Source organism: Mytilus galloprovincialis, chromosome 13, assembly GCF_965363235.1.
Source record: "Mytilus galloprovincialis chromosome 13, xbMytGall1.hap1.1, whole genome shotgun sequence".
NCBI classification, from domain to species: Eukaryota; Metazoa; Mollusca; class Bivalvia; order Mytilida; family Mytilidae; genus Mytilus; species Mytilus galloprovincialis.
Genome location: NC_134850.1, coordinates 11,288,121 through 11,315,028, shown reverse-complemented (window position 1 = coordinate 11,315,028; position 26,908 = coordinate 11,288,121). Strand labels below are relative to the sequence as shown.

The window sequence follows — 26,908 nt, the reverse complement described above, 5'->3', positions numbered from 1 at the left end:
TAATCAAATGCGGAACAATGCAAGAACGAGAAATTAAGAGCACCGACACGAAACACGGAAAATAAATAAGGGGAAATACGAAGCACGCACATCGAACCAAACACGAGAAAACGAGAAATAAAACACCAAATCACGAAAACACGTAAAATGAAAAGGCCAAAAACGTTGCACGAAAATAACCCTTTACCACCCTCTTAGAAAATAAAATTAAAAATGAGCCACAAAATGTTTTATCATCTCCTATTCCTGGATTTCTAATACATTAACCTAACTGTTTGTGTTGTACATGTGCATATGTATGTAATCAGTATCTTCCTTAGATTTAATTTTCAAATGTTAAAAGGGTGAAAAATAATTCCATTTCTGTGTATCCATGGCATATTCTGCATTTATTTACCATAAAATATTGCAAAAAGGGGTAAACATGCATGTCACATATCCCCCCAAAATTTGGATCAAACTAGAATTTCAATGCTTTTTAGTGATACCTTTTTAGACACTGTTTTCATAAATCTTCCTAATGATTAAATAAAAAATGGGTGTCTTTCGCCTAATTTTTTCGTAAAATCTAATCACAAAGTTCGTGCGACAAAAAGTTGGAAAAAAACATTACAAAAATTATCTATATCAATATCAATATAAAAAATAATAAGTTCAAATGAAGCGGATTTTTTTCTTGTTTTTAGATTTTTTTTTATATAAACACTAAATAGTAATTGTTGGCCTTTAAATTTTGTCAGTTTCCGAAGAAAATCATATTTTGTTATCTTTAGAACTGAGTAATATTTGATCCGTTTTCCTATTTTCTGAGATTTGAAGATAAAAATCTTAGATGAACTTATTTGGATACAACGTGTGAATGTATAGATTTTTCACAGATCGTTATGACCAAATAAGTTTATGTGTAATCGAAACGAAAGGTCATGACTTCTGTTGATTGACAGGGAGGGAGGGGCATGACCATATTTATCCGTGCCAGCGTGCCTACCTTTTTTCGGTGGGAGGGGCATGACCATATTTATCCGTGCCAGCGTGCCTACCTTTTTTCCGTGTCTAAAACTGAACACTCTCTACTACTGTTGTAACATCAAAATACTAATTTATGGTCATGATATTTTTAGTTTCCGTATTAATCATATTTGTGATCTTAGATGGTCTCAATAGGGTTAACAGAAAAGAGAATAAAAGGCAAAAAGTGCCAACCTATGGGTATAAAATAAGATAAAAAAAAATAGGTTAAACAAAAATAGGTTAAACAAAAAAATTGAAGATAAAAATAACAGGGTTCTAAAATAGACAAAACAAAGAAAAATGCCCGAAGTAAATAATAATAGAAAATAATTTCCTGAAAAATTAAAGAATTTATAAATGAGGGACCCCAATACCACAATATAAATGAGGGACCCCAATACCACAAATTGGTTTATCAATTACGAACGAATTTCAAAATTTGTTCAATATTATAAAGAAAAAAAAAATTTCAACTGTGTTTTCAAACTCGGTGTGATTTAACGACACAATTGGTGTGCATAGGTATTTTGTACAGATTTTGTAAAATGTACTGAACATATTTACCTTTAATCTAGCCAAGCTATGCATTTGAATATTATATTTGTTATAAAGATTTATGGTATGATAAATCTCAGTCGTATTTGAAAATTAATGTCCACCCCTCTATACGTCATTCTATTAAGCAGTTGTTGATTCGTGTAGTCCACGCATTATCTTTGTAAACAGTGCATTGTAAGGTTAAGCCATAAACGGCTATTATACATGCCAGAAAACAATATTTCTGCGATCAAAAACTATTAAAAAATAACAAAGATTTTATAAGACTTTTACAGATGGCTTATAATTATACATGTGAAAGATTTATAAAAAGAAAAATGGGTGTCAACGGACAAAATTTTTCAAGGCATCCAAATGGATAAAACCATAGGATTCCGAAAATATGACAAGCTAACATCCTTAATTTAAGACGAAAAACAATGTTACGAGATTTTGTCTTAAAATCACTACAACAGCACATAAAACGTTTAGCCATATTCGTATCTGCAATATCGATCCTCCGTCAATCTGAGGTCCATTACAAAAGTCTGTATCGCAGATTGTTACACACACCAATCTTTTACTAGATCCCCTTTCATAGATGCACGTTGTGTGATTGAGACTAGGGTCAAGGTAATTAAATCTCGGATCTTGAATCGAGTATCTCCTTCCGGTATAGTGACAGTCACGTAGATATGCGTGCGTTTGTCCTGTAATATTATAATGATTAAAAATATACCACATAAATATAACGAATTATTAGAGAAAAAAACATTTACTAATACATGAGAGGTATAAAATATCGTCAGTTCGGGAGGAAGAGAATCGAATAAAAAAAAAATACAACAAATGCATTTTCAGGCATGATGTACTCATTACTTATGTCTAATGCTTTGATGATTTAAAATACTTCTGATAAGTCTTATCAAATTCAATTTCTAGTACTGGCATATATTTTATGCTGTGACTTCATAAACAAACTTGTTGTGAGGGCTTTCCATGAGGTGCAATATGCAAAAAAACTTCCGTATTAAACCTAGCCAATTTCCCGTAGAAGCCATGGTTTCCAAATTGGTGCGTTTTATTATTTCATTGTTCGTCATGTTGGTAGCTGAATTGTTCTTTATAAGGCATTTTTATGTTAAACGACATACGGTCTAGGGAAAGAGAAAGGTTTGTCCGTACAGAAAAAAGTAAAATCACAAAAATACTGAACTCCGAGGAAAATTCAATCGGAAAGTCCCTAATCACATGGCAAAATTAAATGACAAAACACATCAAACGAATGGACAACAATTGTCATATTATTGACTTGGTTCAGGCATTTTCAAATGTAGTTATAGAAAATGATGGATTGAACCTGGTTGTCTAGTGCTAAACCTTTCACTTGTATGACAGTCGTATCAAATTCTAGATTTTGTACTAAGTCGGTTTATCGTCACTTTGTGTTGTTCTTTTATCTTTGTTTGGTAGGTCTGTCTTTTGTTGGTGAAGTTTGTAGTATTTTTGTTCATATTGTTTCTGCATTTGCTGTGATTTTTTAAATTTATTATCGTGCATACCCATTTTGGACATATGCCGGTATCAAAACTCCACCTATCTATCTTTTTGTGGTTTTGTTAGATTATTTGTTCGGATGTTTGTTTTGATTTTTTTAGTCAGTGATGCTGTATGTAATTGATGTATTTTTACACAGTTTTGTCCGCTAGATCCCAATCATTGTCATATGAACCTTTAGTGTCTGTTTGGGTTGCAAAGCAATTATTGTCAAAATACTCGAAAATCAACAACTGCCACACAAGGGGAAAGTGTAGCTTATAATACCCCCCTCCCAAAAAAAGTTTATCCCACTACTTTCTTCTGCAAATGCTTGTTCTAAGTTAGAAATAGGACAGGTTTTTTTTTCAAATTCTTTTCGTTTTTAACATTAGAACGTCTATCATGATATATCTCACCCTGTTCTTCAATTCTTTCTATAATACAGATATCACTGGTGTTTACACAATCCTTAAGATATTTATATGGTTCTTCGTCCTCATCCGGCTTCGGCTCTTTTAGAAAATCATTCCGTCTGATGTACTCGGCTTTCATGCCGGCTGTGTCGGTTACACATGGTCCTTCGATCGAACTATCACCGCATTGGTAACACCATAACGCATCTGGATATATATTAATAAAGAATTAAATTTTCTTTTATCATTTAGCACGTACATGAGCTTTGTTTTGTAATAGACTAGGACGTTTGTTTTCTAGTTTGAATTGAGCTATTATTTTCATATCGGAGCCTTTCAAAGCCCGACTAAATGGTATTTTTTTTATCATTGTCGAAGGCTATTATAAATGATTACATCCACTTAATTTACGTTTTCGGATATGATATTATATTGCTAAAGTGACATATAGGTCCAATGGATCGGGTGTAAATATCAAATTGCTATGTATATAACTGTATAAATGTATGTTGTGATACACATGTCACTATGATAAATAATTACTTACTTACTTAATTTAATTGTTGGTTGAAATTCGTCTCAATGCATTCACATCATATCTTCCTATTTCATATTTATAAGGGTGGCCAGTTTTGTTTTGGGTTTTTTGTTGGTTTTTTTTTGTGGCAGAAAATGGAGTTATCCGAGTACACGAAGAGAACCACTGATCTAAGGAAACAAAAACTTGCCGTTCTGGTAATTTGGGACTCGAGTCAAACGTGTTTTTTTTAGCAATTTTCCCCTGGACTTCTATAGGAAACCCCTATGTTTTATTTTAAGCCATGACAGCCATGTTGGTTTGATGGCAGGGTCATCGGATACATGTTTCAATCAATGACACCCTACTAAAAATTGTGGCTAACTTTATTTCTGTTTGGCCTAGTAGATTTAGTGGAGATTTTTTTGTAAAATACCATGTTGGCCATGTTGACTTATTTGTAGATCTTACTCTGCTGAACATGTTTGCTGTTTACGGTTTATCTCTATCTATAATAATAATCGGATAATAACGAACAATTGTAAAAATTTCCTTAAATAACCAATTTAGGGACAGCAACCCAACAACAGGTTGTCTTATTCGTCTGATTTTTCAGTGCAGATAGATCTTAAGCTTATGGACATGTTTGTCAGAGGATTTTTGGTGTAAGATGACAAAATCTTACGAAAAAATGGTAAGAACTGACTTAAAATTACTAGTTCAGGGACAGTAACCCAACAACGGGTTGTCTGTTTCATTAGGGCAGATAGATAGATAGATATATAGATAGATACGTCAAATTTCCTCTAAATGCTTTAGTTTCAGAGATATAAGCCAAAAACTTCGTTTAACCTCTATGTTCTATTTTTAGCAATGACGGTCATGTTGTTTTGCAGCCGTGATCGTCGGACACATTTTTAAAACTTGATACCCCAATGATGAGACGTGTGGCCAAGTTTGCTTAAATTTGGCTCAGTAGTTTCAGAGAAGATTTTAGTGAAAGTTAACGGACGACGACGTAGGACGACGGACGCCAAGTGATGAGAAATGATCAGGTCAAAAGACGAACATTGACGATGTTTCATACATGGGACAGGAACATAAATATCTGGTTGAGTTGAACCAACTTACTGAGATATTTATAGCCAGATAATTGGTTGTTTTTTTCAAACAAACGAGTTTCTCAGTTAAAATTTCATTGAATGGCAACATACATCTTCCGAGTTTAAAAGACCCTTGATAATCTGTTTTGAGGATGTTAATTTGACATCGGCACGTACTTTATATAACGATATTTTTTTATTGTTAAATGTTTATTGTGCATCTTTCTTTTGGTCTTTTTTTTTTTAGCTATTTTTTACATCATGTTTCTCACTAGGTATCCCCAAAGTTATAATTATGACTATATCAATGTCTTTCTGATCATTTATGTAAACACTGAAGTGCTGACTACTGGGCTGGTGAGTTTATTTGAATTCTGACTCTTATTTTGAGTAAAGATTTCGAACTTCCTGTTTTGATGCGAAACTACACAAATGCCAAAAATTTTGAAAATGAAAAGAAAATAGCCAATGTCTCATTTAACACATATTTTCAATAAAAATATCTTTGTTTTAAACAACTACAACGACTTTGGCTAGGCTGAACTATTTATTGGCCATATATAGCTATCGCTGCTTTATTTTCCCATAAACTTGATCCAATTGACAGTTGTTTTGTCTTTATACAAGTATCTCAATTTCAGAATCTGTTCAAGGACAAGTGACACCTCAATTGACATTTCTGTACTATGTTTGAATTTCGGGTGGAATTGAAAGGTTGTTTTTTTTTTACCAAAAAGCAATTTCTGTTTTGTTACCATTTTTTTATTTTGTTTTTAGATTTTCTTTTGTTAACTATAGTTTTTGTTTGTTTTCAGCAGTTATATTGTCGAAAGTGTTTCATATTTGTCAACACGATTTTATTTTTGTTTGTTTATAAACATGCACATTTTTTTTCTGGTATACAGTGATAAAGTTGAGAATTGAAATGGGGAATGTGTCAAAGAGACAACAATCCGACCATAGAACAGACAACAGCCGAATGCTACCAATGGGTCTTCAATGCAGCGAGAAACTGCTACACCCGGAGGCATCCTTCAGCTAGCCCATAAACAAATACATGTATGTACTAGTTCAGTGATAATGGACGCCATACTAAGCTCCGATTTATACACAAGAAACTCAAATGAAAAATCGTACAAGACTAACAAAGGCCAGAGGCTCCTGACTTGGAACAGGCGCAAAATTGCGGCGGGGTTAAAAATGTTTTTTGAAATTTCAACCATCCCCTTATACCTCTAGCTAATGTAGAAATAAAAAACGCACAACAATACGCACAGTAAAACTCAGTTTAAGAGAAGTCCGAGTCGGATGTAAGAATATGAAAGAAAAAAAAAAGAAAAGAAAAATATGACAATAATACATAAATAACAACAGACTACTAACAGTTACTGATATGCCAGCTCCAGACCTCAATTAAACTGATTAAAAGATAATGTCCTCATCATATGAATATCAGACACAATCCCTCCTGTTAGGGGTTTAGTATTATACCATCATAAAATATATGAGAAGAAGTGATATTTGTTTGTTAACAGAGATGATTGTTTGCCTTATTGAAACAAACTTACATAATGGTTTACTTTTATAAATTGTTATTTGGATGGAGAGTTGTCTCATTGGCACTCACACCACATCTTCCTCTATCTATTTACAAATGAGCAAAGTATAAAACGAAATGAATTAATGTTTGCTAAGCGCCCAGTGGCAAATGTGGCATGAATGTTTGAAACGAGAACAAATTAAGGGTAAGGGTCCGAGATGAATATAATGGGACATTTCCACTACCTCTGAGAAATAAAGATATATAACATAGGAACACTTTTTGTCTTGTAACAGGCTACCGACGGATGTTACAAGGATAAGTAACGTACAGGGAGCTCATCATTCTCTTCACAGGAGGCACAGGATTTCACCTCCAAATTCGGTCAAAAATGATTTGCTTAGTAAAGAAATTAATTTGGAATTTGGAAGATCATAGTGATTGTTGTTAGCTTAATGTTTGGAACTTACATAACATCAGTATTCAGTATGAAAGAGGGCTTATTATAAAGGTCAGATTGCATAATGATTAGATGTAAGGACCATTAGGTTGTCAACGAAAGTAAGACACATATCAGGTCATTACTTAAAGAATTAATGATTGGTAAACAGATATTTGAACAATATAATGTCTGACTTACTTATGTGCTGTCTGTCAAAAACTCTATCCTTCATTTTGAGAACTGATTTGCGTTTCATACGTTCTAAACCAATTTTAAGAGACATAAATAAGAAGAAAACTGTACCTACTCAGTCTTTTTTAACTTTTTAGTTATATTAATCGGACAAGTCTGTATACTTTCTGGTGATGATTCAGAATTTTATTTAAGAGTTATTAAGTTTTTGTAAAAAAAAAAAAAAGGAAGGGGGTGGTTTCACATGTCGCGCTTTATCTCAGAAACTATTTATGATTGTTGAATAAAACTTCACACAATTGACTTGTACACATCTACAAACCTGAATATAATATGAGTGCAAAACAAAACACACAAATAATCCAACTTCTGATTAAGTACATCATACATGTACTTATACTTCCTTTCAGACAATTATACTATGTGAGCGTTATCAGACACACAATTATACATTCAAGATAATATTGTTTGAATTACGATATCGATTTGCAACTTTTTTGTACTTATCATTTTTAACAATAATTTATAACGCTATGAAGTATTCTGTACCTATTCACTGAAACTGAAACTCCGAATAGAAATTTAATAAAATATCCTTTTTCTACGAAATCCTCTATCTTTCTTTTTAGAAAGATTGCATGTCAATCATTGCATGTCTATTTTTAAAAGATTTTAAGATAAATCTTATTATACTTTCACATTCCGTAATTATCTATCAACCTACATTGTTCCTGTAAATATAATTCAACCAATCATATTGCGTTGTTTGCTTCCTTGTTGGGTCTACCTCTGACCAGCCATTTTCTTGGACAAATTGATATCAGCGATCATGATGACTATTAAACTCAATTAAATCTCAATTACATTAATCCAGCGGGTTATTTAACAGTGTGCACCACATTTTTTATGTTATTTCGAATAGACAGAAAAAATAGTACAGTCATTTCTTATAATTTAATTCTAAATTCCATTTTAAACCGTAGAAAACCTTGAAAAAACGTTGATGACGTCACGGTCACATGACTAGATTATGTCTATGGTCTGATAACAAAATAACGTCAGCCAATCAGAAGACGCGTTACATCCAAAATTAAATTATTCCAGAATAATGCCTGCCACAATTTAACGAGGAGAGCACAAACCTTGAAATTTCCACCTATTTAATTTTAAATTATAATATTTACGCTCTGGAAACGTTCTTTTAAGTTTAAACATTGTTTTTACCTTATAAATCTGTCATTAAGATACTGTTTTATTCCAAACTTAAATTGTCCTTGATAATAGCTATGTTTTTTGTAGTCAGCACTTCTGTGTTGACATGAATTATCATTGATATGGTCGTATTCATAATTTAACTGTTTACAAAACTTTTGAATTTACTAAGGCTTTTCTACCTCAGGAATATATTACCTTAGTTCTATTTGGCAAAACTTTTAGGAATTTTGGTCCTCAATGCTCTTCAACTTTGTACTTTATTTGGCCCTTTTTACTTTTTTGGATTCGAGCGTCACTGATGAGTCATGTTTTTATAGACGAAACTACAAAATTTAATCCTGGTATCTATAATGAGTTTATCTATATAGATGGATGTAGAATGAATCCCCTTTATCATGTCAGTTCTTAGACGTTAAGGGAATATAACTTTCTCACCTTTAAATAAAAGACCATTCTGTCGGATCAGTTCATCTCGAATTTCGAATTATATTGATACTCCCGATGGTACATTCCATTTATTAATCGGCCATCCTTCCTGGATAACTTCTTTCAGTTCATCCTTCCTGATTAACTTCTTTCAGTTCATCCTTCCTGAATAACTTCTTTCAGTTCTTGCATTTTTGCGCAATCCTAGTATGTTTTTGAAGTTCAGAAATTCGCTCTTCAGATATCATCAGATATGCTCTAAATATTTGATATAGCATAGGTTTGTGAAATGAATGAAGTCAAAGAACTAGAAAAATTGAATTTAGACATTTACCTATTATGGTTTAATATTCAAAATCTTAATTATGCTGTAAGAATTGCATATAGTTATCAACGGAACCAGGATTATAATTAAGTACGCCACGCGCGCGTTTTGTCAACAGAGAACCCCAAGATTTTTTTTTATGAAATATACATTTCTGTTGAAACGGAAATATCTCAAAATTGATATAATAAATGATAATAATAAACAACCAGTCATGACTTAATACTAAATACAATCACTAAAATATGGTTAGAATCAGCATATCAAAGAACCCAAGAATTCAATTGTTGATCAAACAAAAGTTTACTTTAGGGGCTTTAGGACCCTTTGCATCTCAATGTGATGATATCGAATTAATAATGAAAATATATACAGGTTTAGATTCACCATTTCAAAGAACCTTATATATTTTCAATTTATGTTTAAATAAAGCACAGTTTAATTTTGGACCCCATTTGGACCAAATTGAACCCTGACTTGGCCGAATCTAAATATAGGTTTATTGATAGACAATATAAGCTTAGTTTTTAATGGAGTTCACTTCATCAAAACAAATATATAAAGCATTCAGAAAATTAGATTTGACAGAATAACAAACATAATTACCACAACAATTTTCAAACAATCTAGCCAAGAAAGAAACAAGAGGCTCCCAAGAACCTGAATCGATCACCTGTACTTTTTTGCTAAAATCTTTGAATGATTGATTTTGCTTTTCAATAAGACTACTTATATGCTTATGGTGATTGGGGCGAAGGAAATTACTCAGAGTAGAAGCAGATAACATAGAAGACTGATAATTTAAACATTCCGTAATAGTGCTAGTTTGTAGGGTAAATACTTTTTTTTTCGAAAGGTGCGAGTCAAGTTTTGTCTCTGTGTTACGGGTGCTGCAAGAACGGAAGAAATAATGAATTTACTAAGAGACGAAGAAATCAATTTTATTATAAAACACATATCTGTTGTTTCATTTGTTTATTTTAAGTGGTGTGGGTTTTATTAAGTATTGTAATTTGTAATAATCAGTGACAGTTTTTGGGTGGTGCGAGTTGTCTCCAGACCGAGATGTCGGACTGTATATTGGCTAAGCACGCGCGAAAGCGTATGACACGGATCGATTACTTTTCTATAGACTGGGATGTTTCTAAAAATAATGGCGTGGTTTTTATTGGTTTTTTTTGTTTGTTTTTTTTAGACAAATTTAGGAAGTACAAAATAAAAGCAACAGTTGTATACTGCTCTTCTGAAGTCATAAATCGATTTAAAGAAAACAAATCCGGGTTACAACTATAAGGTGAAAACAACAAAAGAATAGGAACACTGAAGTGAACAAAAAACCAACGACAGTGCAACAAACACAGGAACGAACTATAAGATACCAGCTGCCATATTTCTGACTTGGTACAGGACAGTTTTTTAAATGTGGGTTGAACCTGGTTTTTTGTCTAGCCAAACCTCGTGCTTTTATGACAATGTTAAATAAAACACTAAAATGACAACAATACGGTACAAAAAAATGCAAGAACACTCAGGACAAAGAAATACACAAATGAACAATACAATCGAATGCGAACGACAGAATAAAACAAACACGTATAACAATCTAGGATAGCACACAAAAACCGCAAAACAGAACTACAAAACACTACATTTAAACGTCATACAACAATTATTTTTCCATTTGTATGGTCACACAGGAGTTGCGGCTCAATGAAATCAGTCTCTATTAGACGTGTTAGGAAAGTCGACACTACTGCTGGCGCTCGTGTTGAATGGAAGATGCATACAATATGATGTGGTGTTCATCTCAAAAAGTAATAATACCATATGATTTTTATTACCTGTATGACCACTGAAATACTTTATCAATAGTATGCAAAACAATCATTTTTAAAGACCCAACATTAATAACTAAAATTAATGTGAATTTTATAATAAATTACGTGGGATTCTAGACAATCGTTACAATAACCCTAGGCCTGCATGTAACTGTAATTATTTGATTCAAGAATGCAAAATATTATAAAACAATTAGGCAAATCTGTGCCTTCTGTCGGGGAAAAAAAGGGGGATGTTTTTATTTTAGTTTCAAAATCAACAAGTTCTTGCAAAAAATAAAGGAACAAGAGTGTTGTCCTGCCTTAGCTCCCAATGAAAAAAAAACATCGATTTACTATCATTTTGGAACGACTTAAAGATAAATATAAAGCAATTTTGGAAACTAAACAAAATCTCCCCTTTTACACAAGATGAATTCGCGATGATTTATTCTAAAATGTAAAATTGGGATTTTGTGGTCTATTGATACAAGCATTCAGTTTCATTGATTAAATATGACGAAAAAGTTCGGCACACACTTCAGCTATTAGATTAAGTTCGTTCCTTTGATGTCTCCGAAAAGTCCAAGACGACCCTGTTTATCTTTAAACTTCTCATAGCGTGTTCAACATACACACGATACTTTGATATTCTTCTATCTATTTTTTTACATTTCTGTTTTCGCTCGTTTTGCCTTAATTGATGATAAATTACAAGTCTAACAGTAGCCTTGACCTTTGACATTATAAATTTTAATGGATTCTAGATATTCATTAGGACTAAATATAACCAAGTTTGGTCAAAATCCTGGAACAATTGAATTTAAAGTGTTAACAAAGGAGTTACGGACGAAAGTTGACAAACGGACCGACAGATGGTATCCTTAGAAGATCCCCTCCAATTTTGTTAGCAAGAGGATAAAAACCATTTGAATCGGAAATGCAGACACATGTTATTCTAAATGATGGCAATGGGAGAGGAGGGTAGTGGGAAGGAGGAACGAATGGTTAATGTATTTACATTAATGAAAGTCCGTTATAGGGTATACGATTGTAGGTCCGGAAAACAATGGCAACTAAATCGAAAGTAATTTTTCTTCTTTTTTTAATTTCTTGATAACTTTTCATTTCTTAAGTCGACTCACAGTACTTGTATATCCGGAAATGGAAGTTGTATTACGTGTATCAAATGAAAAAAGATTTAATTGTCACACATGTAGTTTATTAGTTCAGGATTACCAATCCGAGATCACAGATTAGCAATTAATGAAAACAGATTAGCAATCCATGGAACACACATTAACAATCCGAGAACACCGATTAATAATCTGACATCACGGATTTCAATGCGAAGTCATGGAATTTCAATGTGATAATTACGGGTCAATTTGATTAGTGTTCCTTTATGACATTCGTAGTTATACGACTACACCCTTTTACCATTTGTTTTCAAAACATTAAATCAAGATAAATTATTTTTCAAGATTAATTTTAATTGATCTAAAAATGTAACTTCTAAGTCTTTACTGGTTCTTAAAATAAATAATTAATTTTTAATCTTCACCTGCGTACTTTAATAACTATAATTGTTTAAGATTAATCAAACACGCCTATCCATACAGGTAACACAACTATTTAGTTTTGTACTTTTTAAGATGGTCCCAACATCATATTGTATTCATCTTCCATCCAACACGAGCGCCAGTAGTAGTTTCGACTTTCCTAACACGTCTATTAGTATAGATGTTGACTGCTGTATCCCGATTTGTGACATCTTTACCTATTCTGTTAATTGTAATGCTTTAACATTATTGTCATTACAATATAATTCTATGCAACTGTTACATGTGAGAGGATTAAGGAAGTTCGCTTGTCATGTTTTGGGATTTTTGTCAGATTTTTGGAATCCTCTGATTTTACCCATTTGAATGCCTTTAAAAAATTGCCCATTGACCCCTAATTTTCTTTTCATAGATCTTTTACATTTATAATTATAAGCCATCTGTTAAAGTCATATAAAATTTTCATTATTTTCTAATAGTTTTTGAGAACTTAAACTTGTCAATGATAAAGCTACGAAAAGTCAATATTTAACCGCCAAAATTTCAATGGCTAATATCTCAAAAACAAGCACATTGACCTATATATTTTTTTTGCTCTTTTGATTCCTTTATTAATCCTATCAATATAAACTAGTGTTTTGAAAAAGCTAATTATTTTGAAACTGAGAAGCGAACTCCCTTAAGTAGCCATGACATCAAGGTTTACTAACGTAATCATACAAACCTCTGTATTGTGTACGTGTTTACCAATGAAATTAATATGGTAGATGAGATAATTGATAAATATAAAATCATATGCACGTTGTTGTTGCGGTCTTTATATGTCTACTATATTAACAATTTGTGTATGCATGTCATTAAATGGTTCTTGCATGACAAGGGGGCAATAGAACAATCCTTCGAAACACGTTATGTACAGTGTTTTAACATTAGATATATAACTGGTGTTGGTTAGAAATATTTACTGATAAGTCGTAATGCCGAAACGCGCGTCTGACGTACTAAATTATAATCCTGGTACCTTTGATAACCATAAACAAGATTTCTAAACTATACTGTTTTTATGTGATTTTCAAAAGTTTAAACGTTTGCTTATTACTCCGAATTCTTTATCCGCAAGTCTTTAATAATGTACACAGTACCAATTTACTATACCTAATGCACATTCTCTTCATTGATGATTGAAGAGAATTTTTTGAATTACCAAAAGTATATAGTTTTGTGAAACCAAAAAAGACCTTTAATAAACCCTAATCCGGACAAGCTTTTTGCACATGTTAGCTTTAGTATTTTAATATAGTATGATGTTTAATTGTTCTTTTCTTTGTCATAATTCGATTGCGACTATTCCATATTTGGTCTTGTTTAATTTGATTCATTATTTAAGATATCGTCAGTTGTCATAACTTAATACTTAAAAAAACAAAATGACGTCTGTAGTTATTTAGAAATAATGACTGAAAGACAGATTGACTAGTGATTTAAACAATGTCCACGAGGATTCATGCATAACACTATTATAAGTTTTCACAGTGATTCAGACACAGTGAATTTTCAAAGTGCCGTATACGGTACAGGAAATGCTTTCCCTTCCGGAGCACCTGATTTCACTCCCGGTTTTTAGTGGAGTTCGTGTTGTTTCTTATTTCTTATTTATAACTTTTGATGTAAATGTCCTTTGGTTTTTTGAGTCTTTGTTTACTCCTTGGTTTTGATCGTTATTGTCTTCGACCGTGATTAAACATTAAAAGAGGGACGAAAGATACCAAAGGAACAGTCAAACTCATAAATCTAAAACAAACTGACAACGCCATGGCTAAAAATGAAAAAGACAAACAGAAAAACAATAGTACACACGACACAACATAGAAAACTAAAGAATAAAAAACACGAACCCCACCAAAACTAGGGGTGATCTCAGGTGCTCCGGAAGGGTAAGCAGATCATGTTCCACATGTGGCACCCGTCGTGTTGCTTATGTGATTACAAATCCGGTAAATAGTCTAATTCGGTAGGTCATATTCATGAAAGGGAAGGGGATTGTAGTTACGACGTAAGGAACATATCCGATATCATTTGTGAAACGGTTATTCCATAACGGTCAACCAACTCGTGATATTCCTTCCATAAATTAATTTATCCCGTTTCTTGTCAGATATATAACGAAGGATAGAAAAAGGATATGACTAGAAAGCAAATGATTTGTGGCTTATTCTAATGAGTATAACCATTTGTAAATAGTTCTGAACACACATGCAACTTCTGTTAGAATATATCTTTTTTGTTTAATTCAACATGTCCATAGGTAGAAACATTCCTATCGTTAGTTTTAGCTTCATTCCTATCGTTAGTTTTAGCTTCTCGTTTTGCGATATGAAACGTAAGAATCACCATTAAGATTGTACATAAAAACATTATCACTCCGAACGCTAACGTCTGGTGCATGAACATCTCGTATCCGTAGTGTTCATAAAGATATCCCATCAACCAACCGTAAGCCATCGCTCCAATAGAACTTCCAATCAACAAAGCTGCAGTTGCTGTTCCTGTTATAGAGATAAAGAAGTTTCCCCAACCCATACCAGATGGATACAACGGAGAGACAAAGATTCCCATTGGTACTACCAATATCCACAATGACATTTTATTATCACGTGCAAATATTTCTAACAATATTGTCGTCAACAATAAACCGGACGATTCCAACACTAATAGAATACGGATAGGAATAATGCTACCGAAAAGTAATCCAGCCAACCTGGAGGCTGTGTAACTGATTGCAAATATGGTATTTAGAATGGACCCATCATCTCCGGAATATTTTAGATTATCAATCGAGTAACTCCGGAGAAATGTTTTAAACATGACTTCTCCTCCAACTGCATTGAAGAAATAAAAGATAAGTATTCCTATAATCTCTGCTCCAAACAAACGATTTCCATTTGCGCATGTGCCTGTGTCAATCAGTTTTAACAATTTTTTAAGTTTATTTTCTGTCTTAATTGTGTTCAAAGAAAATTGTGGTATTTTGCGATAACAAAATTGGTAAAACAAAAATACAAAAGAGACAGATGCAACAGTTAGGCTAGTTATTAAATAAGCTGTTTTTATTCTTGATTCTTTTGTATATTGAGTTGAAGCATTAAAGTCAAGTTTCGGGTAAGTCAAACATGTCGTTGTTATATTCCTGGACAAACTAATGGAATCGTTTACATGAGATGGTTTTAAAACAGCCAAGAATGGATTGGCTATTAATGGAATGATGAATGCTCCAATACCATATCCACAATGAAGAACATGCATTGGACCAGTTGATTTTTCCTTCCATAAATTAAAGATAATGATTTGTCCAGCTGTGAAATTAGAAATAAAATAAATGTTTACGAAAGTGCTTACCGGTATTGTTATACACTTTCCTAGTTCAGTAGTCAATTATAAATATACAATATTAGGTCAATGTCAGGAAAACATAAACTATTTTATATGAGGCTGAGAAACTGGGAAAGAACCTCGCCCTTTCTCAGTTTTAGGCCTAGTACAAAAAAGTTCATGTTTTTATGACATTGACCTAATATTGTTTTTAAACTGCAACTTAAACATGTTAAAGTAATACATTGATAGCTTTTTAAATCGTAACATAAATGTCAAATTTCCATTCCTTAATGGACCCCTGATTATGGAGAAAGTGTTCCATGAAGAAATTGGCATTATACAAAATATAGCTATGTTTCTATATTTAGGAAATGAACACTGAAGGTGGTAGCAGTATTAAGTTCAGTCTTTTCCTGTGTCGTATGTTTGGGTTTTTTTTGGTTTAAGCTACTAATATGCTATTGGTCTTTATGGCAAGCAGTGCAGGGACTTCGTTACTGACTTTCATATTTGATCAAGTGCTCATTTCGGATCTTTGGTTATAACTGTTTGCAACTATAAATTGATTTAAAACTTGTATAGATTAAATGGTATTTAAGAGATTGTTCTTTCGTGTTCAGTTGTGGTGTCATTGATGTATACATTTTGTTTTCTATACAATTGTTTTAGTCCATTTAATATCTAAGTAGACCCTAGTCCAAATGATTATAACGTCTGGCAAGGATGTCTTCTGGGACAAATACGGAAGGCGTCCCAGAAAAAAATTAAGATAGCCTTGCCAGAAGTCATAATTATTGGAACTAAGTAGACCCTAAATATTTAATTCATATATCATATCTGTGTATAAACATAGAGGTCTATATACGTTATTACTTATGACAGACGTAACACGTGATCTGTAAAGGATAATATCTACATGTCAAAATACATTAAATTGACCAGATTAAGCAACCGGCTATCGTGAAAAATGTATTTGCCAAATGCTCATACATTCACTCCTGCCAAGTCACTCACTGAATATAAAGTCATCCTGACGAACACATTCATTGAAGAAAAGGAAAAGAGATTGCAATATAGCCCCCCTTCCGCGACCCACTCCTAAAATGAAGGTATAGTTTGTTTTTAAGCATTACCAATGATAACATACTCACCTACGTTTTGTAATCCTGCACACATACCTCGAACAAAAAACAAACCCCATAAAATTATAAAGTACGACGAATAAGGTGTAAGGAATGTTGCTAGTGCAGACACAAGCAAACACAAAGCTATCATCAAGTCATTGAAATGTTTAAACATGTCCACCAATGGCCCACCTATGACTGCTGAGACTATATAACCAACTCCAACACCCAATATTGCTCTGGAGATAACTTCATAATTAGAGTTTGTTAGAATAATTAGGTCATTTAATGTTGTATTTGTTATCTCTTGTTGCAGTCCCTACAATTATAAATATAAGTAGTATATAGAATATATAAGTTATTCAGTATGCACCACATCTTTTCTGTTATTTCGTCATAGACAGAAAACAAATGTTAAATCTCAATTAATGTGCTTTTACGTCTAAATCAACTACTAGTATTCCAAAACAACCTGGAACTAGCGTATTTGCCTAACTATATCGGGATATAGGTAGTCCGATCTTAACATGTTCTTGTGATTTGTTTGCAAACCGGTATTGATAAAAATAAACAAAACATGTCGTTCAAGACTTATTTAAATCTGTATTTGGATAAGTTGACGCAAGCGTACGATTTGTATTGCGTCTTACACTTTTAGAAGCAAATAATCTTTAACTACTTTATTAAAATATTGTGTAAACACGTTAATATGAGCTATGAAAGTCAAGTGGCTCGAGCATTTTTCTGAGTAAATTTTAAAAAAAATTCAAAGAAACATTTTTTACAGTGGTTTAGCTTTCATTAGTCTTCACTATACTATAGATTAACAACGTTTGGTTATTTATTATTTAATCAGAATATTAACTGAAGGTGGAGCACGAATGCACAGTTAATTTATTATATTGATGTGTCGTTTGTATGCAAGAGTGACATTCCTTTGTATTATGTGTCGATTCGAAAAAGTCAATCTAAGTTATGCGAGTATTGTCTCCCTTTAACAGGTTCATTATTTTATAATTAAATATAGGTTTAAAATGATTACATACCAATATAAAGAACCGTTCATCGTTTTTGAAAAAGACTACAAATTAAAGCCGCATTATTTAACTTCCCTTCATGATTGTATGATTAGGAAATTAACCAGAGTTATCTAATATCAATCACAGAGAGGGACAAGCAAGCAGTTTTTAATTGTAGCTTATTTAACGTTTAAACAATTTTCCACTATAAACGAATGTTACTTTATACAAATATAAGGACTTTGTTAGCTAAATCTACAACTTTTACTAGATATTATGAATTTTTATTACAATAGATTAACATACTGCTTGAACGACGTGTAACAGTATGTTTGCGTTCATTGGAGTGACGCATCGCAAGTACTGCACTTTTGAAATTGTCCAAGTTATTCAAAAGGGATAAACTATTCTTTATATTTGTGACGTACAAGGAATTTAAAAATATGTTATAACAAGTAAAATATGCCCTTTCACAATTGCATGTTAAGGATGCAAAAACCAGGCAGTTTTTAAAGTATATTAAACGAAACATTATTGACAGTGTTGGAAAAAATAATATTCCAGGCCTGTTCGTAATGGAAAGATCATATCGGTCCTTTACAGATTTTCTTTATTGCAAAACACATTTAGTACTGTTTATAATATTGCTATGAAGTATATGTCAATCGAAAACAGTTAACTCAAACAAATTGCTCACCATTACTTCGGGAACCTTCGGTTAGGACGGGAGTACAGTTTGTTTCCATAGAATTCCCAAAGGTCAATCTATATTTTTAAACCTTCTGATATAATGTTTTAAATTATTTTGTTCTAAACGCATCACAAACACTCATTCATTCTCAATGCTCACATTTGATTTTATTATGCCATGAGACATGCTCCGTTATGTTATAGTTGACAAAGTGTCATAATTTGAAAATAGACTTATCATTATAAATGCTCACCAGTGCAGTCCAAGATATTACCAGGAAAAACGATTTCAAAACTTTTTCTGTGATTGTATAATCCGAAGATAAAAATCTGTTTTCTGTCGATTTGCCTTCGATGTGTGACATCTGTATCATAGGAAAGGGAAGTAGTTTTAATCTCCAGTATAATTTACTATAACAAAACAGTAACCTGGCAATCATAACAGCTATAAGTCACAATAATTTTATGAAAACTCACCACAGATATTAGATTTTTAGTTTTGTATGAAACACATTTGTATCGTCTACATAAGACTCAGAAAATAATGCGTGTATCAAGCATTTAATATGCCAAATCAAGTACAACATCAAAGAATTTATAGTTATTGTGTTTCCCTTGGTTTAAGTTTGTAACCAAGATTTTGCTTTCTCTCATTTGATTTATGACTTTTAAACAGCTATATACTACTTTAATAAAAAACTGAAAAATCGTTTTGGTATTTCAGAATCAACAAATTTTTGAATGAAAAGATTTAAGAATCAATAGATGTTATAGCCTTGTACATGCACGCTTTATCGTTTCATTTAAAAGGCAATTGACATTGATGAAGTAAGCTAATAATAATGACTGATTATTCAACCAAGCAGAAAAAAAGGGGACGAAAAATGGATGACCCGAGAGCCATATCTCTTGCACGTAAAAAGCACCCTTGTAGATTTCGAAAAAGAGTAGGTAAATACGGCTACAAGGCAGCACTCGCACCTGCAAAGTGGAAAGGGATTAATATAAGTTGCAATAGCTTGTTTCCCAATCCACTATAAATAAATATGTTTAGATTAGAACCAATTTAAATCCAATGTCAACTAAATTTGCAGTAAAGTCAAGTCAGTCTAGTAAATTCACTCCAGCCTTTCTTTACATAGACATCCCCTAAATACCTATTAGGGAATAATGTAGAATTTTAATTTGAAACTACTTTTCTTGTAGATCTACCACATATCACTAACACCTTTGACATACAGAATGTGGTCGACTTCCGTTGTTTCCAGATCTTCTTCGGTTTAAAATCTTCTTTCCAGTTTCTTCCTCTCATTTTTAACAAAGCCATTTAAGGCATCGGTGGCCGTATGGACCAAGTAGTCTAGTTACTGTATCAGTAGCCTTTCTAACAAAGGCATCGGTGGCCGTGTGGACCAAGACGTCTAGTTACTGTATCAGTAGCCTTTCTAACAAAGGCATCGGTTGCGGTGTGGACCAAGTAGTGTAGTTACTGTATCAGTAGCCTTTCTAACAAAGGCATCGGTGGCCGTGTGGACCACGGAGTCTAGTTTCTGTATTAGTAGCTTTTCTAACAAAGTCATCGGTGGCCGTGTGGACCAAGGAGTCTATTTACTGTATCAGTAGTCTTTCTAACAAAGGCATCCGTAGTCGTGTTGACCAAGTAGTCTATTAACTGTATCAGCCTTTCAACACTGAAGTTGTGATCCCGCACGTGGCTGGTGCACGCGTCTCCAATCTCAAAATGCATCATTAACGTTAGCAAAAAAGGAAATCTATACAAAATTAAGAGTAATAATACACAAACAAACCTTTGAATCTTCTTATTTACAAAATGCATATGACGAATAAGATAAAAACCTATATACAATGTAGGTAAGATAAATAAAAAAAAATATATAAAGAAAATTTTATCAATTCATACACACGTATAAGGAGTTGTCGTATAAGCTTAAATCGTTTTAAAAAATAGATCAAGAAAACTTAATCAATTCATACACACGTATAAGAAGATGTCATCTTAGTTGAAATCGTTATCTGTCTGTACTGACCATATTAACTTCCACATAGATCGAAAACAGTACAAAACATTGATAACAAACACTAGTATATCACACTCCAGGGAATCACATAATCTAATGAATAAGTCGACTGGGTAGGCGTTTCCATGTTTGCATGAATCACCAACCACAAAAATCATCCGCCCTTTCTGATATTATATTGACCCGGGACCAACTCGAAACATGGTTATATTAGTATATATACTAGTATATTTTTAGTATTGCCGCGCTTTGAGTTCATGCATATCTCATGTCATTTGAATATAAATATATATCTTTTAAATAATAATAAAGAATCGCATTAACTTTCTATCGTTCTAATTTATATCTTCATATGTAAACCCAAAGATAGCGTACAAAGCTATAGCTTGTTTCAAAAGAGGGACGAAAGATACCAGAGTTTATAGTTTATAATAAGATAGGAACATGATCGAGGTCGTAATATGTTATTTGCTATTACATCCATCTCAAGTTCAAACCCTCAGTGTAGTGAGAACTCACGACGTAGGATAAATGTAGAATATATAAAATCATAGTCAAAATCATAAATCGAAAATAAACTGAAAACGCCATGGTTAAAAGTGAAAAAGATAAACAGACTAACAATAGTACACAGGACACAACATAGAAAAAAAAGAATAAACAACAAAGTAATGAAATGCCGCTGACAAACGATCAATCCCAAATCTTGCTTAATCAAATGTAGGATGTACCCCATCTAGTAATCTGTTAAACAAATATTTAAATTTCCCACTCTTATATTTATATACAGGAGAATGAAAAAAATCGCTTGACAACATGAATTGTATGATAAAATTCTGTAATAAAATTATTCACATCATGTAGAATAGAGTTAAGATCTAGCTGTATCTCATCGTATGCATTCTCATACTTCAAATTACTTGTTTTTTCAATTGACAATCTATGTAAATTCAAAAGACAGAAGCTATTATTCATGTGTTTCTTTGTCTAATATGTTCTCCTGTTTATTTGTATTGTAGTCCTGTAATGTTATGTTGTCATTTTAATGTTATATTTAACATTGCCATTACAGTGCGCGGTTTGGTATGCCACAAAACCAGGTTCAACCCATCATTTTTTTCTTTAAAAATATCCTGTACGAAGTCAGGAATAGGGCCATTGTTATATTATAGTTCGTTTCTGTGTGTGTTACATTTTATCGTTGTGTTTCCGTTGTGTCGTTTGTTTTCTCTTATATTTAAGTGTGAAAAAACTCTTCATCTGAATCTGAATCAGAGTTCTCAGATGAAGCAATGGAAACAACTTGGTCATCAGTAGTGATTTCGTTTACTGTTTTATAAGAGTATTAAACCTTATATATTTTAATACTGAAGGACAATCGTTCTACATTTATCCTACGTTGTGAGTTCTCACTACACTGAGGGTTTGAACTTGAGATGGATGTAATAGCAAATAACATATTACGACCTCGATCATGTTCCTATCTTATTATAAACTAGTAAACTGGAATATCGGAGTCGGGTTTTGAAACAATAACATGAGGTTGTTTACCCCACTTGTTTTCTAATTTATGCTGCCCTCTAAACGATACATTTTTAAGTAGCACTATATTACCAGGCCCCAGTACTGACTGTCTGACTTTCAGATCATATCGCATTTTATGACGTCTTCAAGTCCTTTCGGCTGATTTTTCATCTGTCTTTAGGCAAACTGCAGTGGGTTTTTTCAAATCACTCTCATATGCAGTATGATCTTATGTAACAGACTGGTTTGGGGTGCCTATAAAAGCGTCAATGACAAGCCACGGGTGCCAACCAAACATCAGATAATGTGGGCTGTATCAAGCTGTATCGTGTTTTTTAGCATTATAGGCATATACTAACGGCGCAACATACACTTTCCAATTAGATTTCTTTTCGTCACCATTCCCTTGTGGGTGATACGGCTTAGTGCGATATTATTTTTTATACCTGCTAGTCTACACAGTTCTTGGATAACCTTACTCTAAAAAAAATCCCCTGTTCACTGTGGACTAAAGATGGGAAAGAATAGTGCTGACTAAAATTCTCCCATAATGCTTTAGCTGTAGTTTAAGCGGATTGGTTTTTCTTTGTTTTAGCTTGAGAGTACCTCGTAAAATGATCCGTACTGACCAAAATATTCTCATATCCTCCCGTTGATTGCTGAAGAGTTAGAAAATCAATACAAATGATGTCCAAAGGGTAAGAGTAACATATATTAACCAATGATGTTGAAATCCTGCACTTCGACTTTCTGAGTATGCAATTCTGACAGTTCGAAACTTTCCTCTCTACGTCTCTATCAATACCTGGCCAATAATATCGTGATAAAGTACAATCGCTTCCCTGATGACCTAAATCGTCATGAAGAGCAGTAAGTACTAGCTCAAGGTAAATAGAAGGTAATACTAGTTGAAACATAACTTTATGATTAATGAAGCTTTTCCTATATAAAACACAGTTTGTTTCCCCATTCTAGTAGTAATTTTCGCATCCGTTTCATGAGACATCTGACGCTTAGTGAGTCTATGATCAGTTATAACTAAATCAATAACTCTACTTATGCATGGATCTTGTCTCTGCTCATACATCCGATCTATATCAGCGAATTTGGATGTATCGGTCAATATCTCCCTATCGCTGTCTATAACCTGAATATCATGAGACAAACATATAGTTTCGATAGCAGGATTTGTATCTGGTGCTAATACTATAGATTTACAAATAGTCTTAACAACGTTACTAAAAACTTCTTTACAATCGGACGGAATTCTAGAAAAAGCGTCAGCGTCAATATTTGACTTGTCTGTTATATACACAATGCTGAAATCATAGTTTGACAGAGCAGCAACCCACCTATGGTAGGTAGCCTCATACTTAGCTTTACCGAGAACGTATGTAAATGGATCATTTTCCGTTCTAACAGTAAATTTGCTACCAAAGAGATAATCATGAAACTAATCAGTTACAGCCCATATAAGCGCCAAAAAATCTCTTTTATGGCCTTGATTTAATTTCTCTGGGCCAGGTAGGCTACTATAAACGTATGTTATCACTCGTTCTCTACCCTCCTGTTCTTGGTACAAGACGGTACCTAAACCGGTACCACTTGCATCAACGTTTACTAGGAAAGGTAATGAGAAATCTGCATAAAATTATGCAAGAACTGGTGGGTTTGTCAACTTTTCTATATTAAGATCAACAGCCTTCAATTCCTCGGTACCCCATTTTCATGGACTAGGCTTTCTAGACTTATTCCGTTCAGACCCGAGATTTTTCTAGTAACTATGGTATCCAAGAAATAGGTCATTTAGAAGCTTTTCAATTTTAGTGTAGTCTCTAATGAACTTCCGGTAATAGGAAGTGAAACCTATAAACCTACGAAGATCTTTAATGTTCTTTATAACAGGACAATTTTGGACTGCTAAAACTTTCTCTGGGTCGGTTTTGATACCGTCTGTGGACACTATAACACCAAGATATCTAATCTCCTTCTTAAAAAAAATAACATTTCATACAAGAAGGTCTCTAAGTTTTAAGCCGTGGTGTATTTGACGACTACAAAAAGACTCGATCTATCAAAGTGATCATCTATGTTACGTGAAAACAACACAATGTCATCCGTAAATACCAAGCATTCGCTTAAATGCGCTTCTCCCATGCATCTTGTCATCAACCTCTGAAACGACGCTTCTGCGTTTGTCAAAGGTTAAGAATGTACGGATCCCACAATTCACTTCCATAAAGAAGGACTGGTTTAACACAGGAGTCAAAAAGTTTTAATGGCAAGTTCTATTATTATGTGTACAATGAAATTTACGTTTAATCATGAAAATTACCTTTGTGGGAAATTAACTGTAAAAGGCAATAACTACTTTTTGTAGATCTAGTTTTGCCGAAAAAGTTTGCTGTCAACAGTTTTTCTTCATGCATGGTAATATTCAGGATGATAGCCAAAAACTGCAAAATTTTCTTTCAACTGGTGCTTTCATTACAATACCTAGGTATTAATACTCTTGAACACTTGAGAAGATTTTGCTCAAAATAAAAATCACATTCTTCCAATAATTTACCTGATTTATTAAATACTGTTATTTGAGTTTGTTCTATATTTAATGATAATTGACATTTTCACAATAAAGTTCCAATGAGGATAAACAGTTTTGTAGCCCTTCTTTGGTTTGAGACATTAAAATTATGTCATCTGCATACATTAAACAATTTACGCTTGTATTCCCTATGCCTACTGGATCAAATTTCTTATCAAGATATCCTGGACAGACATCCATCATGTTCATAAATAAATTGAAAAGAAAGGGAATCAGTATACACCCTTGTTTTACACCAACATTTGAGAGTATGGAATCAGTTAGTCCAGAATCTAGTTTAACTTAATAGTTAACACATGTTAATATATCTTTGATTAAATGGTAAATCTTACCCTAATACCTTGCTCATAAAGTTTAGAAAAGGGAAAAATCCTCCGAACTGTGTCAAAGGCTTTTCTAAAATCAACAAAACAACAATATAGATATTTGTGTGCACTAAACATGTTATCCACAATAGATTTTAATGGATAAACATGATCAATTGTTCTGTTAGCTTTTCTAAAGCCTACTAAGTATTTAATTTTTACATTTTAGAATGTTGTTCTCAGTTACAAAAAAAAAATCTACTCTGTTGCATAAGATCTTTACCAACAACTTACTTAGACAACTAGATATTGCTATACCTCTCTAGTTACTTGGATCTCTAACGTCTCCTGCTTAAAACAGAGGTCTATTCATACTTTCTGTCCAACTACTAGGTAATAAAGATGATTTCAAAATATTGAAAAGTTTGTAAATACAAATCAACACATTCACACTAGAATGTTTAAGCATCTATTTACTTTATATACTATTACGGTCAAAACCTACACTTGTGTTATTCTTTAAAAAAGTTTATAGCTTTCAACACTTCCTGCATATTTATAGCATAATCAAGTAAAACATTATACTTTGAAGTAAATCCTCATGTTCATTACTACTATCTACATTTAAAGGTTTATCAAAATAATTATGCCATTCATCAGAGGGAATATTGGAACTCTGATCACTGATGTCCTTGATGATCAACTGTGGACACATTCTTGTTTTGATTATGCATTTTAAAGTGTAAGTTTTCCGTCCTCAGTTCGGTTCTTTATTTTATAACTCAAGATTTGAACTATTGTCGTACCACTCTCAGAATTAAGTGATCGTAAATTGCAATTTGAAACAAGAATTTTTTTAAGTTATAAAAGTATTGAAGCAATTTCTAGTGAAAATGAGCGAACAAAATTTACTGATTTTGAAAATAATTTTTTATCTGAAAATCAAAAAGATTTTTTTTTTTTAAATCGAAGCGACAGCAGATCTAAATTCATTGTTTTGTGATATAGCGGACGAGTAAAATGACAAGACCTGAAATGAATAAAAACATACAAGAAAAAAAGAAGTAAATCAAAAAAGGGTAATTTATGCTATTTATGAACAAAGAAAAAATTGTCAACTCACTTTCAAGCAAAGTAGGAAAAGATCCATTTGATAGTAATCTAAAACAGAGATACTTTTAAACTAAATCTTTAAAAAAAAATGTTGAACAAAAAAGTGTGTATGTATAGAAAAGTTGTATTTTAAACTTTCAAATACCCTAAAGAGCAATTCCTCAGACTTTCGGAACATTTTAGGATCAGTTCAAGATAACGATGAATACCAAAAGGGCGATATGAATGAATAACGTAAATAAATTTATAAAAACTATAAAACCTGTTCAAGATAAAAAAAAAAAAAAAAAGTGTTGATGAAATAAAAATAAAATAATATAACTATAAATCATGTAAAAGGTAAAATCACAAAAATACCGAACTCCAAGGAAAATTCAAAACGGAAAGTCCCTAATAAAATAGCAAAATCAAATGATAAAACACATCAAACGAATGGACAACACTTGTCATATACCTGACAGGCATTTACAAATGTAGA

At 32.7% G+C, this 26,908-nt stretch overlaps 2 long non-coding RNA genes across 2 annotated transcripts; both read right to left on the bottom strand.

Annotated features, from left to right (window-relative positions):
• Window positions 1–1,825: 1,825 nt before the first annotated feature.
• On the bottom strand, window positions 1,826–7,801 carry LOC143055983 (uncharacterized). The gene is made up of 3 exons (XR_012972191.1): window positions 7,617–7,801; window positions 3,504–3,707; window positions 1,826–2,258 (listed from the first exon to the last, which is right to left on the bottom strand). It is a non-coding gene; the product is annotated as an uncharacterized LOC143055983 (long non-coding RNA).
• A 7,186-nt stretch (window positions 7,802–14,987) lies between these two features.
• Window positions 14,988–19,288, bottom strand: LOC143056836 (uncharacterized). The gene is made up of 3 exons (XR_012972532.1): window positions 19,099–19,288; window positions 17,163–17,454; window positions 14,988–15,992 (listed from the first exon to the last, which is right to left on the bottom strand). It is a non-coding gene; the product is annotated as an uncharacterized LOC143056836 (long non-coding RNA).
• Between the last annotated feature and the right edge of the window lie 7,620 nt (window positions 19,289–26,908).